At 42.7% G+C, this 15,890-nt stretch overlaps 1 long non-coding RNA gene across 1 annotated transcript; it reads left to right on the forward strand.

The window, feature by feature from the left end:
- The first annotated feature begins 13,628 nt into the window (after positions 1-13,628).
- On the forward strand, positions 13,629-15,404 carry LOC118800344. The gene is made up of 3 exons (XR_005006226.1): positions 13,629-13,961; positions 14,566-14,603; positions 15,327-15,404. It is a non-coding gene; the product is annotated as an uncharacterized LOC118800344 (long non-coding RNA).
- Positions 15,405-15,890: the final 486 nt, after the last annotated feature.

The raw sequence follows: 15,890 nt of genomic DNA on the forward strand, positions 1-15,890 counted from the left end.
GGGTGATTTGGAGATGGGTGATTTGGAGAGGGGTGATTTGGAGAGGGGTGTTTTGGAGAGAATTTATTTGGAGAGGGGTGATTTGGAGAGAGGTGATATGGAGATGGGTGATTTGGAGAGGGGTGATTTGGAGACGGGTGATTTGGAGAAGGCTGATTTGGAGACGGCTGATTTGGAGAGGGGTGATGTGGAGAGGGGTGATTTGGAGACGAGTGATTTGGAGACGGGTGATTTGGAGACAAATGATTTGGAGACGGGTGATCTGGAGAGGGGTGTTTTGGAGAGAATTTATTTGGAGAGGGGTGATTTGGAGAGGGGTAATTTGGAGATGGGTGATTTGGAGACGGGTGATTTGGAGACGGGTGATTTGGAGACGGGCGATTTGGAGACGGGTGATTTGGAGAGGGGTGATGTGGAGACGGGTGATTTGGAGACAGCTGATTTGGAGAGGGGTGATGTGGAGAGGGGTGATTTGGAGACGACTGATTTGGAGATGGGTGATCTGGAGAGGGGTGTTTTGGAGAGAATTTATTTGGAGAGGGGTGATTTGGAGAGAGGTGATATGGAGATGGGTGATTTGGAGAGGGGTGATTTGGAGGGGGGTAATTTGGAGATGGGTGATTTGGAGACAGGGTGATTTGGAGAGGGGTGATTTGGAGACGGGTGATGTGGAGACGAGTGATTTGGAGACAGGTGATTTGGAGAGGGGTGATTTTGAGAGGGGTGATTTGGAGAGAGGTGATATGGAGATGGGTGATTTGGAGAGAGGTGATGTGGAGACGAGTGATTTGGAGAGGGGTGATTTGGAGAGGGGTGATTTGGAGAGAGGTGATATGGAGACGGCTGATTTGGAGAGAGGTGATTTGGAGAGGGGTGATGTGGAGACGGCTGATTTGAAGAGAGGTGATTTGGAGAGGGGTGATTTGGAGATGGGTGATTTGGAGAGGGGTGATGTGGAGACGGGTGATTTGGAGAAGGCTGATTTGGAGACAGGTGATTTGGAGAGGGGTGTTTTGGAGAGAATTTATTTGGAGAGGGGTGATTTGGAGAGAGGTGATATGGAGATGGGTGATTTGGAGACGGGTGATTTGGAGAGGGATGATTTGGAGACGGGTGATTTGGAGAGGGGTGATTTGGAGACGGGTGTTTTGGAGAGAATTTATTTGGAGAGGGGTGATTTGGAGAGAGGTGATATGGAGATGGGTGATTTGGAGAGGGGTAATTTGGAGACGGGTGATTTGGAAACGGCTCATTTGGAGAGGGGTGATGTGGAGATGAGTGATTTGGAGAGGGGTGATTTGGAAAGGGGTAATTTGGAGATGGGTGATTTGGAGACGGGTGATTTGGAGAGGGGTGATGTGGAGAGGGGTGATTTGGAGAGGGGTGATTTGGAAAGGGGTAATTTGGAGACGGGTGATTTGGAGACGGGTGATTTGGAGAGAGGTGATTTGGAGAGGGGTGATTTGGAGATGGATGATTTGTAGAGAGGTGATTTGGAGAGGGGTGATGTGGAGAGGGGTGATTTGGAGACGGCTGATTTGGAGACGGCTGATTTGGACATGGCTGATTTGGAGAGAGGTGATTTGGAGACGGGTGATTTGGAGAGGGATGATTTGAAGAGGGGTGATAGGGAGACGAGTGATTTGGAGACGGGTGATTTGGAGAGAATTTATTTGGAGAGGGGTGATTTGGAGACAGGTGATATGGAGATGGGTGATTTGGAGAGAGGTGATATGGAGATGGGTGATTTGGAGAGAGGTGATGTGGAGACGAGTGATTTGGAGACGGGTGATTTGGAGAGGGGTGATTTGGAGAGAGGTGATATGGAGATGGGTGATTTGGAGAGAGGTGATTTGGAGATGGGTGATTTGGAGAGAGGTGATTTGGAGAGGGATGATGTGGAGACGGCTGATTTGGAGAGAGGTGATTTGGAGAGGGGTGATTTGGAGATGGGTGATTTGGAGAGAGGTGATTTGGAGATGGGTGATTTGGAGAGAGGTGATTTGGAGAGGGATGATGTGGAGACGGCTGATTTGGAGACAGCTGATTTGGAGAGGGGTGATTTGGAGATGGGTGATTTGGAGAGGGGTGATGTGGAGACGGGTGATTTGGAGAAGGCTGATTTGGAGACAGGTGATTTGGAGAGGGGTGTTTTGGAGAGAATTTATTTGGAGAGGGGTGATTTGGAGAGAGGTGATATGGAGATGGGTGATTTGGAGACGAGTGATTTGGAGAGGGATGATTTGGAGACGGGTGATTTGGAGAGGGGTGATTTGGAGACGGGTGATTTGGAGACGGGTGTTTTGGAGAGAATTTATTTGGAGAGGGGTGATTTGGAGAGAGGTGATATGGAGATGGGTGATTTGGAGAGGGGTAATTTGGAGACGGGTGATTTGGAGACGGGTGATTTGGAGACGGGTGATTTGGAGAGGGGTGATGTGGAGAGGGGTGATTTGGAGAGGGGTGATTTGGAAAGGGGTAATTTGGAGACGGGTGATTTGGAGAGGGGTGATGTGGAGAGGGGTGATTTGGAGAGGGGTGATTTGGAAAGGGGTAATTTGGAGACGGGTGATTTGGAGACGGGTGATTTGGAGAGAGGTGATTTGGAGAGGGGTGATTTGGAGATGGATGATTTGTAGAGAGGTGATTTGGAGAGGGGTGATGTGGAGAGGGGTGATTTGGAGACGGCTGATTTGGAGACGGCTGATTTGGACATGGCTGATTTGGAGAGAGGTGATTTGGAGATGGATGATTTGTAGAGAGGTGATTTGGAGAGGGGTGATGTGGAGAGGGGTGATTTGGAGACGGCTGATTTGGAGACGGCTGATTTGGAGACGGCTGATTTGGACATGGCTGATTTGGAGAGAGGTGATTTGGAGACAGGTGATTTGGAGAGGGATGATTTGAAGAGGGGTGATAGGGAGAGGGGTGATAGGGAGAGGGGTGATTTGGAGACGAGTGATTTGGAGACGGGTGATTTGGAGAGAATTTATTTGGAGAGGGGTGATCTGGAGACAGGTGATATGGAGATGGGTGATTTGGAGACGAGTGATTTAGAGACGGGTAATTTGGAGAAGGGTGATTTGGAGACGGGTGATTTGGAGATGGGTGATTTGGAGAGAATTTATTTGGAGAAGGGTGATTTGGAGATGGGTGATATGGAAACAGGTAATTTGGAGACGGCTGATTTGGAGAGGGGTGATGTGGAGATGGGTGATTTGGAGAGGGGTAATTTGGAGAGGGGTGATTTGGAGACGGGAGATTTGGAGACGGGTGATTTGGAGAGGGCTGATTTGGAGAGGGGTGATGTGGAGAGGGGTGATTTGGAGACGAGTGATTTGGAGACGGGTGATTTGGAGAGAATTTATTTGGAGAGGGGTGATTTGGAGACAGGTGATATGGAGATGGGTGATTTGGAGACGAGTGATTTAGAGACGGGTAATTTGGAGAAGGGTGATTTGGAGACGGGTGATTTGGAGATGGGTGATTTGGAGAGAATTTATTTGGAGAGGGGTGATTTGGAGATGGGTGATTTGGCAATGACTGGGAGACCTGGAGAGGCGTGATTGGGAAGAACGGCCTGCCCGATCTAAACCCGAATGGTGAATTGTTATTGGACTTCTGTGCCAGGCATGGATTGTCCATAACGAACACCAACTTCGAACACAAGGATGTTCATAAGTGTGCATGGTACCAGAGCTCCTTGGGTCAAAGGTCAATGATCGACTTTGTTGTCGTTTCGTCTGACTTGGGACCATATGTTCTGGACACTCGGGTGAAGAGAGGTGCTGAGCTGTCAACTGATCACCATCTGGTGGTGAGTTGGATCAGATGGCAGGGAAGACTGAGGGTTAGACCCGGTAGGCCCAAGCGAATAGTGAGGGTGTGCTGGGAACGACTGTCGGAGGCCCCTGTTCGGAATGATTTTAACTCCCACCTCCGGGAGAGCTTTTCTCATGTCCCGGAGGAGGTAGGGGACATAGAGTCTGAATGGACCCTGTTCAAAACCTCCATTGTGGAAGCTGCCAGGCGCAGCTGTGGCCAAAAGCTTGTTGGTGCCTGTCATGGCAGTAACCCAAGAACCCCCTGGTGGACACCGGTGGTGAGGGAGGCCGTCAAGCTGAAGAAAGAGGCCTTTAGGGACTGGATGGCCCGAAGGACTCCCGATTCAGCAGATAGGTACCGACATGCAAAAAAGGTGGCAGCTGCAACGGTGGCAGAAGCAAAATCCAGGGCGTGGGAGGAGTTTGGTGAGGCCATGAAAAAAGACTTTCGGTCGGCCTCAAGGAGGTTCTGGACAACTGTCCGGCGACTCAGGAGTGGTCGGGGTGACTGCGCCCAGGCTGTATTCAGCAGGGGTGGAGAAACTCTGACTTCAAATGAGGATATTGTCGGTCGGTGGAAAGAGCACTTTGAGGAACTCCTTAATCCGGGTGACATGCCTCCCTCACGGGAGTCAGGGCCAGAGGCCTCTGGCGTGTCAAGCTCCATTTCCCTGATGGAGGTCACTGAGGTAGTTGGCAAGCTCTTCAGTGGCAAAGCACCGGGGGTGGATGAGATTCGTCCGGAGATGCTTAAGGCTCTGGATATTGTGGGGCTGTCGTGGCTGACACGCCTCTGCAATAGTGCATGGACCTCGGGAACAGTACCCTTGGACTGGCAGACTGGGGTGGTGGTCCCTATTTTCAAGAAAGGGGACCAGAGGGTGTGTGCCAACTATCGGGGTATCACACTGCTCAGCCTTCCTGGGAAAGTCTATGCCAAGGTGCTGGAAAGGAGACTTCCTGTCTTTAGTTGCATTTTTTTTTTAAATAAGTATTTACTTATATTGTCAATCCAAATGAAAATGAATTGCAGGTCAAGATTTCAATCACAGATTAAAGGTTTTAATTAGAGATTAAAGGTTTAATCACAGATTTGTTGATCCATGTTAATAAGTTATAGACTTGGCTACTATGATAAAAAAAGAATGTTTTTCTGTTTTCTAGTAGTCAAGGGTGTATGATTCCTATGGTTTATGTAAAAATATTCATGACATAATATTCTGAATAAGTACTCCAGTACTTTCTCTCAAAATACCACTTAAAACCAGTAATATTTACTTTTCTTAATTAATCATAAATGTATGTTTGTCGCTGCAGCTCAACATATATATCCAATAGGTGGCAGCAGTGTATTAATAGTCAGACTGAAGCCCAGCTGCTCGTTTGCTGTATGTCTCTCGCTGAAACTGTGCCTAACTGGGCCTAAAGCTTCGCTGGCAAAAGTGACCTTTAACCCCATGCCAGACTCATCTACTGCCAAAACTCACCACAACAAACAGAACTCCAGGATTTTGAGTTTGCTAGATCTAAAAGATCATATCAAGGCTTTGTTAAATACGTAAATCAACTGTGTATAGATTCAGTGCATCCAACAATAAAGACAGCATGGAGCTTCTTTTATACAGTGATAGGAAACAAGGTAGCACACAGAAAGCTCCAACTCCACATGCTGATCCATTTTACTGACCAACGAGGACATACAAGCTCGCCAACTACTCTGGGGGCAGATTTTAATGAGATACCTCCTTAAAATCCTTATTACATCCTCATGCTTATTACTCATTACCTACATAGAAAGAAATGCTAACTGAGTCATACTTAAGTGGTGGATTCTGGCCATTTAAGGGGTTTTAAAGGTGCTGACAATACAATATGTAAGACAGTGTTAAAGATGGTCAGGACAGGTCATATTTGGAAAAAATTGGTTAAAATTTGTAAATGAGTCCAGTTGGACTAACAGCTCATCCACAACGATTTTGGCATACAAGGACGCGTTCCTCAGAGTTTGTCCAGGAACAGAAGTCTCCATCTTACGAGCCATATTTGTGAGTTTATGAGGCGGGGGATTCTATGACAGGACTTAGATCTTTTGAGAAAGTCTGATGTGCCGGAATGTAACTGTTAGATGGAGGGTCCACTGTTTAAGGTGGAACGGGGAAATTCAAGTAAGAAGCTGACTTTAGCTTCATTTACTCAGTTCAGTCAGTCAGGAGAGCTAAAGTTAGCTTAGCATTAGCAAATTACTTAGATAATAAGTGCGAGGCTGAAGCTTCTAATTCACCGCAGTGTTTTTGATGGGCTGATACCTGAAAAACAACACAAAGTAAACCATCTTCAGTTATTTAATCATCTAAAACGAGTGAACAAGTGTGGACCAGTCAGTCACCACACACTGTTCCCCAATATTCCATCTGTTTTTCCTGTTTTCTTCTGGTTTTACTGACTAACACAGAAGGGTGATGTGTGCAGACGAGAGGACTTAACACTGCTGTCAAGACAACGCGCTAGCTCCGAGCTAACGTGCTAACCGCGAATTAACATGCTACACCATTATAACATAACACTTGAACAGCACTGGCTATTCCAGAGAACTTGTAGAGTTCATAATCCGGCTCTGGCTTCCTTTGAAAGCTCAGGGTCGTTCGCTAACCTTAGTTCGCGGTTAGCACTTTAGCTCGGAGCTAGCGCGTTAGCTTGGGTTAACGCGTTAGCTCCAAGCTAACCCGCTAACCGCAAGCTATTTAACTCCTCTGAACATTTAGCTAAAAAGAATGTTAGTTAACATTATTCACAACAAATTAGCAACGAAGGATAACGTAACTAAACCCTAAACTGATTTTATTAATCTAGCTAGCCTGTACTTTTCCAGTGTTGTGCCAAAAAGGCATAATTAGCTATAGTTATAATTTTTCATTTTCCATACTGGAACAATAATTAGACATAGTTAATCTGACTGAACTAAATGTACACATCAGTGATCATGTTAGCGTATGTACATATGATTTTAAAGTATATCACTGACCCTCTTGTTCTGTGTCTTCTTGAAGAGACTTTGTTTTCTCTTCAGCCCTGCCTGCTGGCCTGTCCATTTGAAAGTGATAAACTTGGGCGGAAAAAAACAGTTAAATGAGGGTTTTAACCCTTACAGCGAGTGTCGGCTGTTTTCTGTAACTTCAGCAATGGGCCACTTACGATATGCCAGACTTGGGCCAAAAGTACTGAGGTGTAAATCAACCGAGCACGAATCTCCCGCAACTTAGTTTTTCTGTCCATCTTAATTTATGGACAGTGATGATCTTTGGGCTGAAGATTTCAGGCTAAACTGAGACATCCTGCTGTGTGAACTGTCCCTCTGCTATGCTGCGCTTTATTTGTGTATGTTTTACTCTGAGCAGCTGATACTGAGTATTTAAATGCAGACACGCGCCGGTCTAATGGATGGATGGATTGTTCCGGTTTTTTGGCAGAAAGGCTCCACTGTAACCCTGAACTCGCCACTTTACTCTGGATAACAGGCTTCAGACTCAGCATATGGATACGCTATGATCGGGCGCGCTCTGGGGCTTTTACGCAGGATGCGCGCTTTTACGCAGGTTGCGCGCTTTTACGCAGGCTGCGCGCTTTTACGCTTATAATGCGCTTTTACGCAGGTTGCGCGCTTTTACGCAGGATGCGCGCTTTTACGCTTATAATGCGCTTTTACGCAGGATACGCGCTTTTACGCAGGCTGCGCGCTTTTACGCTTATAATGCGCTTTTACGCAGGGTGCGCGCTTTTGCGCTTATAATGCGCTTTTACGCAGGCTGCGCGCTTTTGCGCAGGTTGCGCGCTTTTACGCTTATAATGCGCTTTTACGCTTATAATGCGCTTTTACGCTTATAATGCGCTTTTACGCAGGTTGCGCGCTTTTACGCTTATAATGCGCTTTTACGCAGGTTGCGCGCTTTTACGCAGAGTGCGCGCTTTTACGCAGGATGCCCGCTTTTACGCAGAGTGCGCGTTTTTACGCTTATAATGCGCTTTTACGCAGGTTGCGCGCTTTTACGCAGAGTGCGCGCTTTTACGCAGGGTGCGCGTTTTTACGCTTATAATGCGCTTTTACGGAGGTTGCGCGCTTTTACGCAGAGTGCGCGCTTTTACGCTTATAATGCGCTTTTACGCAGGTTGCGCGCTTTTACGCGTATTTACGCTTTTACGTGTATGCGCAAGGCGCGCAAAACGCGGACAAAAAGGAAAAAGCTGAACCAAGATCAGCGATTGATCCTTTTTTTGGTCCTTTTATGTCGTTTGACGTAGCATGTTTATACATATGTTTATAATATGTTGATAGATGCATCAATACATTGAGTAGCATCCAGACAACATCTGGCGTTGCTGGAAGGTAAAAGCAGCAAAGTTGGAGATTCGCACTTTATCCAGACTGAAGCACATTAATTTGGAGGAGCAGATTCAACTGCATCAATATTATATTATATATAATCGATTATAACAATTTTCAAGAAAATTCAGTGAAATTATTCGGCTATTTTTATATTAGTATTACTTTTAAAAAGGATGGTTCTTTAAGATTCTTTGATAAAGGGAATGGTTCTGTTTAGAACCAGGAGGTATATAGAGAACCATTTCAATGCTTTTATGTTTCTTTACATGGAGAAATGGTTATGCCTGTTTCCTATTTCAGCCGTTAATATTTATTATTACATTAATATTTATGTATTTATTGTTTTATACGTCTTTTAGTTTTGCTGATTTTTACTCGTTCTAGTTGATAAATTTCACTTCAACTTTTTCAGTCTCTGTTTAATTTGCTCGGCTACACTGTAAGTGAAGGTCGCCCTCAATGTACTTCTGAGTCAAAATAAAGGTTTATTGATTGATTGGTTGATTGATTGATTGATTGACTGATTGATCGATCGATTAAAAAAAGTCACAAAAGCACTTTTAACTGATCTACAAAGTCAAAGCTTAACGGGGCTTCAGGTTAAGGTTTCTTTACAGTGGTGGTGATAGGAACCAGGTGTCGCCATGACTACAACACAAATATAGACATTTTAATTACTATTCAAAACCACCAGTGAATCATTTTGGGAAAATAGTCATAAATCTGAAAGTGATACGTTTTGGGTGGACTGTTTTGCCTCACGACGTCCTGCATGTGTCCCTCCACCATGAATGGATTAACAAGACATTTTAAGCCAAAACTTTCTCTAAACTAAGGTAAAATAATGTGTCAGTCATCAGGCAGTGAATTCATAACCATGTCATGTAGTAACTGTCTGTGAGGGAGCTGTTAGAGGTGGACGTCTGGTTTCTATCACCACCACCCAAAAAGGGTGTGAGGGTAGTGCTGTAGAACTGACATGTTCAGAGAACTTAATCTGTCTGTCAGTATGAGCTGGACCATTGTGGCCAACTCCTGAGGGGCTGCGGTTGAAAACAGGTCCTAGACTCTTTCTGCTGCTGCAGATAACTCCTCAAGAGAGTTAAAAGGACCTGAGCTCTGTAAATCCAGGGAGGCCATCATGGTGTCCAGTAAAGAGGCCATTGAAACCCTCTCTCTGCTCTTGGGTGGCTCGTGTTCATCAATCACTGATGGTCTTTCAAGGTGTGATTTCTTACCAACAGTTCCCCCAACACTGATCTCTAAAGGATCCACCTTAGGTGGTTTCTGCTGATACATTGCAGAAAAATCCCTGAGGTGTTTCATGGCACTGTTGTAAGTACTACACACAGTGCAGCACAGAATCTCCTCAGGGGCGTCAACACCTGATTCCATCCAACCCAAAGCTTCAGACCGTGTTTCTTTCAAACCATCAGGTGATGTTGTAGAATCCAGATGTTCGCAAATTCCATCAATGATGGAATCGACGAGGTCGAATGCCTTAACCAAGCATTCTGACGGAGTTGGTTCCACACTTCAATGTCTTTGGCTAGTGTGAGCATGCCGGGAACGTGGAGAACTCACAAGGAAGCTTGAAGACTCAAGTAAGATTTTACTCACTTCCTGAGCTGCCTCAGTCCGAGTATCCTCACCCTGGATTTTCTGGAAGCTCTTAGCTGAGAAGCTTTGACAGAAAGAAGGTGAGACCTCTTGGATGCATGCCATTAAAAGGTACTGGGAGCCGAACATCTACATCCACTCAGGTCGATTCAACAAAAAGGAAACATTTCACAAGATCTAGTTTCATGAAAGCTTTTAGCGGCTGGTGCTTTGAAACTATATCAGTATCAGCACAGGGAGCGAAACAGAGACCATCAGTTTGAAAGAAAGACATGCGCTCTGGGTCTCCTGGCTCTCTTGGCTGCCTTGACAAAGATTGCATTTGTGGGATCTGAACTCATTAATGATCTCCTAATGATGGACTGAACCGTGTTGTTTGGATGCTGGAAGGCCACAAACTTTAAACAGTGATAAAACAACATTGTTTTGTTTTAATGATTCTAAAAAAGATCCATGTGGCAGAAAGAAGAGGCTGCTGTAGTGTTTGCTTGTTTGACACAGATGAAATGAGTGAGTTGTAAAGGTAGTTGAAACACTTTAAACACGTCTATCTGCTTCTAATAACACTTTACCTTACAGACACTCACTGATCTGAATATGAGTAGCTCTCATACAGTGACACCACAAGGTGGCACTGTAAAACCAGATTAGGTCACTGCTGCATTATGGGTAGTCTGGGTTTACTACATAAGCCTTCTGCTTAATGTTTGCTGAGTTTTCATTTCTGCCATTAGTTGAATTTAGTTGAACAGATTCTACTTTACTACTAATTTATTTAGCGTATAAACTTTATGCTGCATGTGTTTAAATGTATCATTTGAAACTGATTTTATTTCAGATGTATTAGCATTATACAATAGGACAGTCCTTTTTGTTGGACATTGTGGGGTGGTATGAAGGTCTGATGAGTAGATGTGAGATTTTCTGGTGAAGACGTTTCTTCACAAGGTGCTCAGAAGTAGTAAGAAAACTCCACATTAATTCATTTATAGAGTTGCTCTAAGAAACTATTATTGTTGCACTGATAATGTGATGGAGATAAAGTATATGAACATGTACACAGTGCTTGTAGTGCTTGGGGAATGTAATAATTTGTATCTTTCTCTTTTTTCAGAATAAAACAGAGGTAATACTGAACTGTAACCACTGCATAGGTGTACTAAGCCTTCAGTTTGGGCTATAAACATTCAAACGCTGTCAAAAAATGAGGGAACACCTTTACAATAAATGGGGCAGGGTTATTATAGTTAAACAGTAAAACTATTATGATGCCTTAAGTCATGCCCCATCTTCAAGACACACAAAATAATTACTTCTTTGTCTTAAGATGTTAACTTTCATGTCTCAAGACAAAGACAGTGTCTTCACTCATACGTCTTAAGACGTTCTTGAGATGTCTTGGCATAAGAAAATGTCTCAAGACGTCTTATAAATACTGTCAAGACATCTTAAGACACAGTGACAGCTGGGTATGAACAGTTCTCAAGAGAGAAATTTATGGTTGGCAATGAAGCACACCGTAATGTCTTACACTTTTCCACTATATATTTTTACTGTGAAGATCTGGCAACCACAGCTGTAGTAAAGTGTAGTAAACATAAACCAGTTTTCACCAGATATTTAATAAATGTAAATATATTTTCCCCAGATATTGAGTACATATCAACCAATTTTGCTCAGACACCTGCTAGATATTATTCAATTTTCCTTGTTAAATTAATTTGTATTCACTCAATATTTGTGGGCTACATTAACTCAAAATGTGGTATACTATTACTAAATACAACACATTTTAACTGTTGCTTTTATTAACGTTTACTTAATTTTTTTGCTTAACTTTAGTTCACTTATTTAATGCATTTTAATCAAAGTTTAGGTAAATAATTTTTTACAGTGAGTCTGAAAACTGTATGATGTTGATTTAAATAATAGCTCTGATATAAATGACCTGCTGTTGCTAAGAGAAGTTTCAGTATACGGCTTAGCTCTGTGTAGGATATTGTGGTTCTTATTTCTTTCCAAAGAACTGCTTTTCTGTTGGGGTCTGTGGTCAGGGGGGCGTGTCTGGGCCTGTAAACAGTTCAGTCCAGAGGTGTTTTTTTCACAAAGCAGGATTTCTTAGCAAGCCTGATAACTTAGGCCTAAAAACAAGCCTGTGAGAAGAGCAGAACAGTCCTATTGGGCAGTCCTCAGATTTTGGCTTAAGTCATCCAGCTTCTCCTCTCGAATGTCCAGAAACATTTTATTTGAGGTTTTATTTTGCTGATGTTTTAAAATGATTAATAGTCATTCAGTAAAACTCATATTGCCAAAAATCAAAAACTCTTAAACAATATTTAAATATAAACGATCACAGTAAAACAAATCACTCCATTGTGATCATTTTGTCCCAGTAAATATTCTACTGCATACTCAGCTGTCACTGTGTCTTAAGATGTCTTAAGATGTCTTGACAGTAATTATAAGATGTCTTGAGACATTTTTTTTATGCCAAGACGTCTCAAGAACTTCTTAAGACGTATGAGTGAAGACACTGTCTTTGTCTTGAGACATGAAAGTTAACGTCTTAAGACAAAGAAGCAATTATTTTGTGTGTCCTGAAGACGAGGCATGACTTAAGGCATCACTTTGTCTTAAGACATAGAGATGTTGTGTCTTAAGACAGTTCAGTTGAGACCAAAGAGTGGTCCATTACAAAAGGTCCTGTGGTATGAGTGTGGTATTCCTGTGGTACTGCCAAACTGAACATTACTACTGAGGATTACCAGGATTACCACAGCACTGCCTAATGTAGAATATAATGAGAATATAACTATATAAGAGAGAATATAAGTGTCCTGAAGAAACAGCCTGCTGTAATCTTATGGTTTTTGTGTGATATTACTAAAAGAACATTCACTGAGGTTTTACTTGCTGTACTTTTGTGATTCTTTTTTTTCTTTTGTTTTTTTGATTATTGCAGAAATGTGTTTACAGCAGCAAAACAGCAAAAAAAAAAATCAATTCTTAAACCATTTACCTTACCTTAAAATGTTTAAACTCGTTTCCTTACATCATTGAAGTTCATGGTAGAATAACTTAATTTATCTCCATTGGTGAATGTTACAATCACAGTCAGTCACAGCCTTTTGCTCATTTGCAGAAAACATGCTATGATTAACACAACATTGATCTATTTTCAAATGTACAACTGTAACCAGAGACCACAAGCTAGGAACCAAGAGAAAACAACTCTGAACTAATAGGAAGTAAATGTACTTAACAGCTAACCTGGGTACTTTAGAGATCACATACCACCAAAACTTAATGCAGAGAAGCACTTGGTTTACTCTCTTCATCATCTACACTTCTGTTTATTTTCTTAAGCAGATCAGGGCTGCCCAAAGTTAGACTTTTAATTTGTATAACTTTCAAAATTATTATCTCCAGCATTTGGAAAAAACGAACAATAATAAACAAATGTATTTGAGTAGTAATATATAAAGACCTGTATTGTTTCACAACGTAAAATTACATAATAAACAGATTTTTGTTTAAATGTCCAACTTCATACTTTGACTTTAATTTATTAAGACATGGCCTCCAGTGATGCTGTATAATAATGCTGTACAGCTGTCTCGTGTATTTCAAGGGTTTGCAGTTTTCTATTCTGTGTCTAGACTAAAAAACAAACAAACAAAAACAGAGCAGCACAGTTCATTCAGTACAGCAGAGCCGTGCGAACCAGAAAAAAAAAAGCTCTATGGGAGGACAAACAAAAGACTGGCGGGAGTTTAGACCAATCAGAGCGCGGGACTTCGCCGCTTGGACGTTCGGTTTTGAAGCGCGAGCGCTCTCCGCCGTTCTTCCGTTTAAAGCCAAACGCGGCCGTTACAGCCGTTCACAGTGAGCGGGTCTCTCAGGTCGCTACCGCGGGCAGTTTATCGAGTTTGTTTAGCGAGTGTTAAACCTGATAAGACTCTCTTACACTCCTTACTGAGACAGCGCCGCCTGCCGGGTGACGCTTTCAGCTCCCAGACACGAGGATTTTCAGCTGCGTAGCTGACTAACTATAACTACTGACTGGACCGAGTGGAGTGGCGACTGGTTTTACGACTGGAGTCCCGACTGCAGCGGTCAGAGTCTGCTTTTAAAAGGTGAGTAGTGACTAAATGAGATGAGCAGCCTCACTAACGGTCAGCTGGAGTAAACTTTTGTGTCTGTATTTCTGGGTTGATCTGCCGAGTGAAGACACCAGCGGTAGGTTAGCGTATGTAGTTAGCTAGCTAGCGGCTAAGCGGCGTGTCTGTTTACGCCTCGCGGCTGCGTCAGATCTCGCTTAGCACGCGCTCCAAATGAAAGACTGCCTCAGAAATAAACCTAAGACTGATCACAGCTCAGCAGGGTCAGCGCACTGATCACAGCGCAGCAGGGTCAGCGCACTGATCACAGCGCAGCAGGGTCAGCGCACTGAACAATACAACAATGAAACTGAACACAGTCCGTCAGTCTGTGTGGTTCAGAGAGGGTAGTAATAATTTTAATTTATTCAGTTACATTTACTCCAGTAACGTCTTGGTGAATTTGTACTTTCTAGAGTATTTTTAAAATGTATTATCCGTGCTTTAGATTAATAATCTACGTTTTACTCAGCTACATTTATTAGTAATATATAATGACCAGTTTGTTTTGTGTTTTTCATTGTTATGCCTTACTGTTGTTGTTTTGCTGCATTTACCTCATGCGTCTGTTTTGTTTTAGATGTTTCTCATCAGAAATCATCTGAAGCTGAGCAACTGGTGAGACTCAAGTTTTAATTTTTTAAATGAAACTATATGAATGTCAGACAGATGTTTAGATTTGGTGGGTATTTCAAACAAATATACTTCATGAAGTATTTATGGTAATACAGAAGAGCAGAATGTTTAGGTAAAGCTGGGTTACAGGACTCAAATATCTGGGCTTTATTCATTCAACTTATTAATATGTTATTTGCCATTACAGCTGTGTTCAAAATATCGATATGGCAATATCACCAACACTGTATCAATATTTATGAATTTACTTCTTCACAGTGCTTTAATGTGTAATACTGCAAGTCTCAGAGCGCTACAATTTATAGCATAAAGCATGTGGTAAACATGATCTAATAGAGTTCAGCTCTTATTAATAATCATTTCATGTAATAATTCTCTGTGAGAGAGATTAGAGGCATTGAACTCTTCAAACGCCTGGTTCTTGTCACTGCCACTATGAACAACTCTGACTCTGTAAGTTTTTCCACAGTGGAACATTTTGTATCAAACTATTTTTTTGCATCTTAACGATGAAATTATGCTTAAAAATCATGTAATTCTCCTTTAACACAGCTTTTAACAGATACAGATATCAGTACTAAGCTCACACCTGCCTCAATAGCAAATGATCATTTCTGTCACGTGTTGACTGAGGCATGTTAGAGGATGAAAACAATAGAATTGTGAATTATCTAATCAACTTTGTTGTTTTCAATCCTTCCCAAGGAACATCCTCTCTTTGGGCCTCATCCAGTATGGTGGCAGTCCATATCATTTTCAACCCTCAACTGTGCTCTTAAACAAATGGCCTCATCCTGATGCTTCTTTCATTACACTGAACATCATTGTCTGAACATCAGCTGTGCGTGTGAGCTGGGTGCCACGCTGGAGTTCATGCATAGGTATTATTTAAAGCCTTGTCACATTTCTTTGTGTACTAAATGCCTGAGTTGATTTTAGATGAGTAAACGTATGTATACTGTACATTATATTCTACTTATAAAGGGAATATATAATGCTTTCCCTTTTATTTACTGTGTTATGTAGCTTTTTGTGCATGTAAGATACAAAGCTGAAAGTATATGCCAGAGGAAGAAAGTCTCTCCCACAGAAACCACTTTTCTCAGCTGCCTGAGGGCTGGAGTTCCCCAGGCCTTTTCCTTTGTTACAAGATGATGTAATCCCATAGCACAATCCTTATTGCCCACCTACCAGAGAGCTTGGCACGCCCTCACACAACGCAACGCATCTACCGGAGCCTGTGTATTGGCAGAACCGCTCTGGTGCTTG

This window comes from Colossoma macropomum, unplaced genomic scaffold, assembly GCF_904425465.1.
Source record: "Colossoma macropomum unplaced genomic scaffold, Colossoma_macropomum, whole genome shotgun sequence".
Lineage (NCBI taxonomy): Eukaryota > Metazoa > Chordata > Actinopteri > Characiformes > Serrasalmidae > Colossoma > Colossoma macropomum.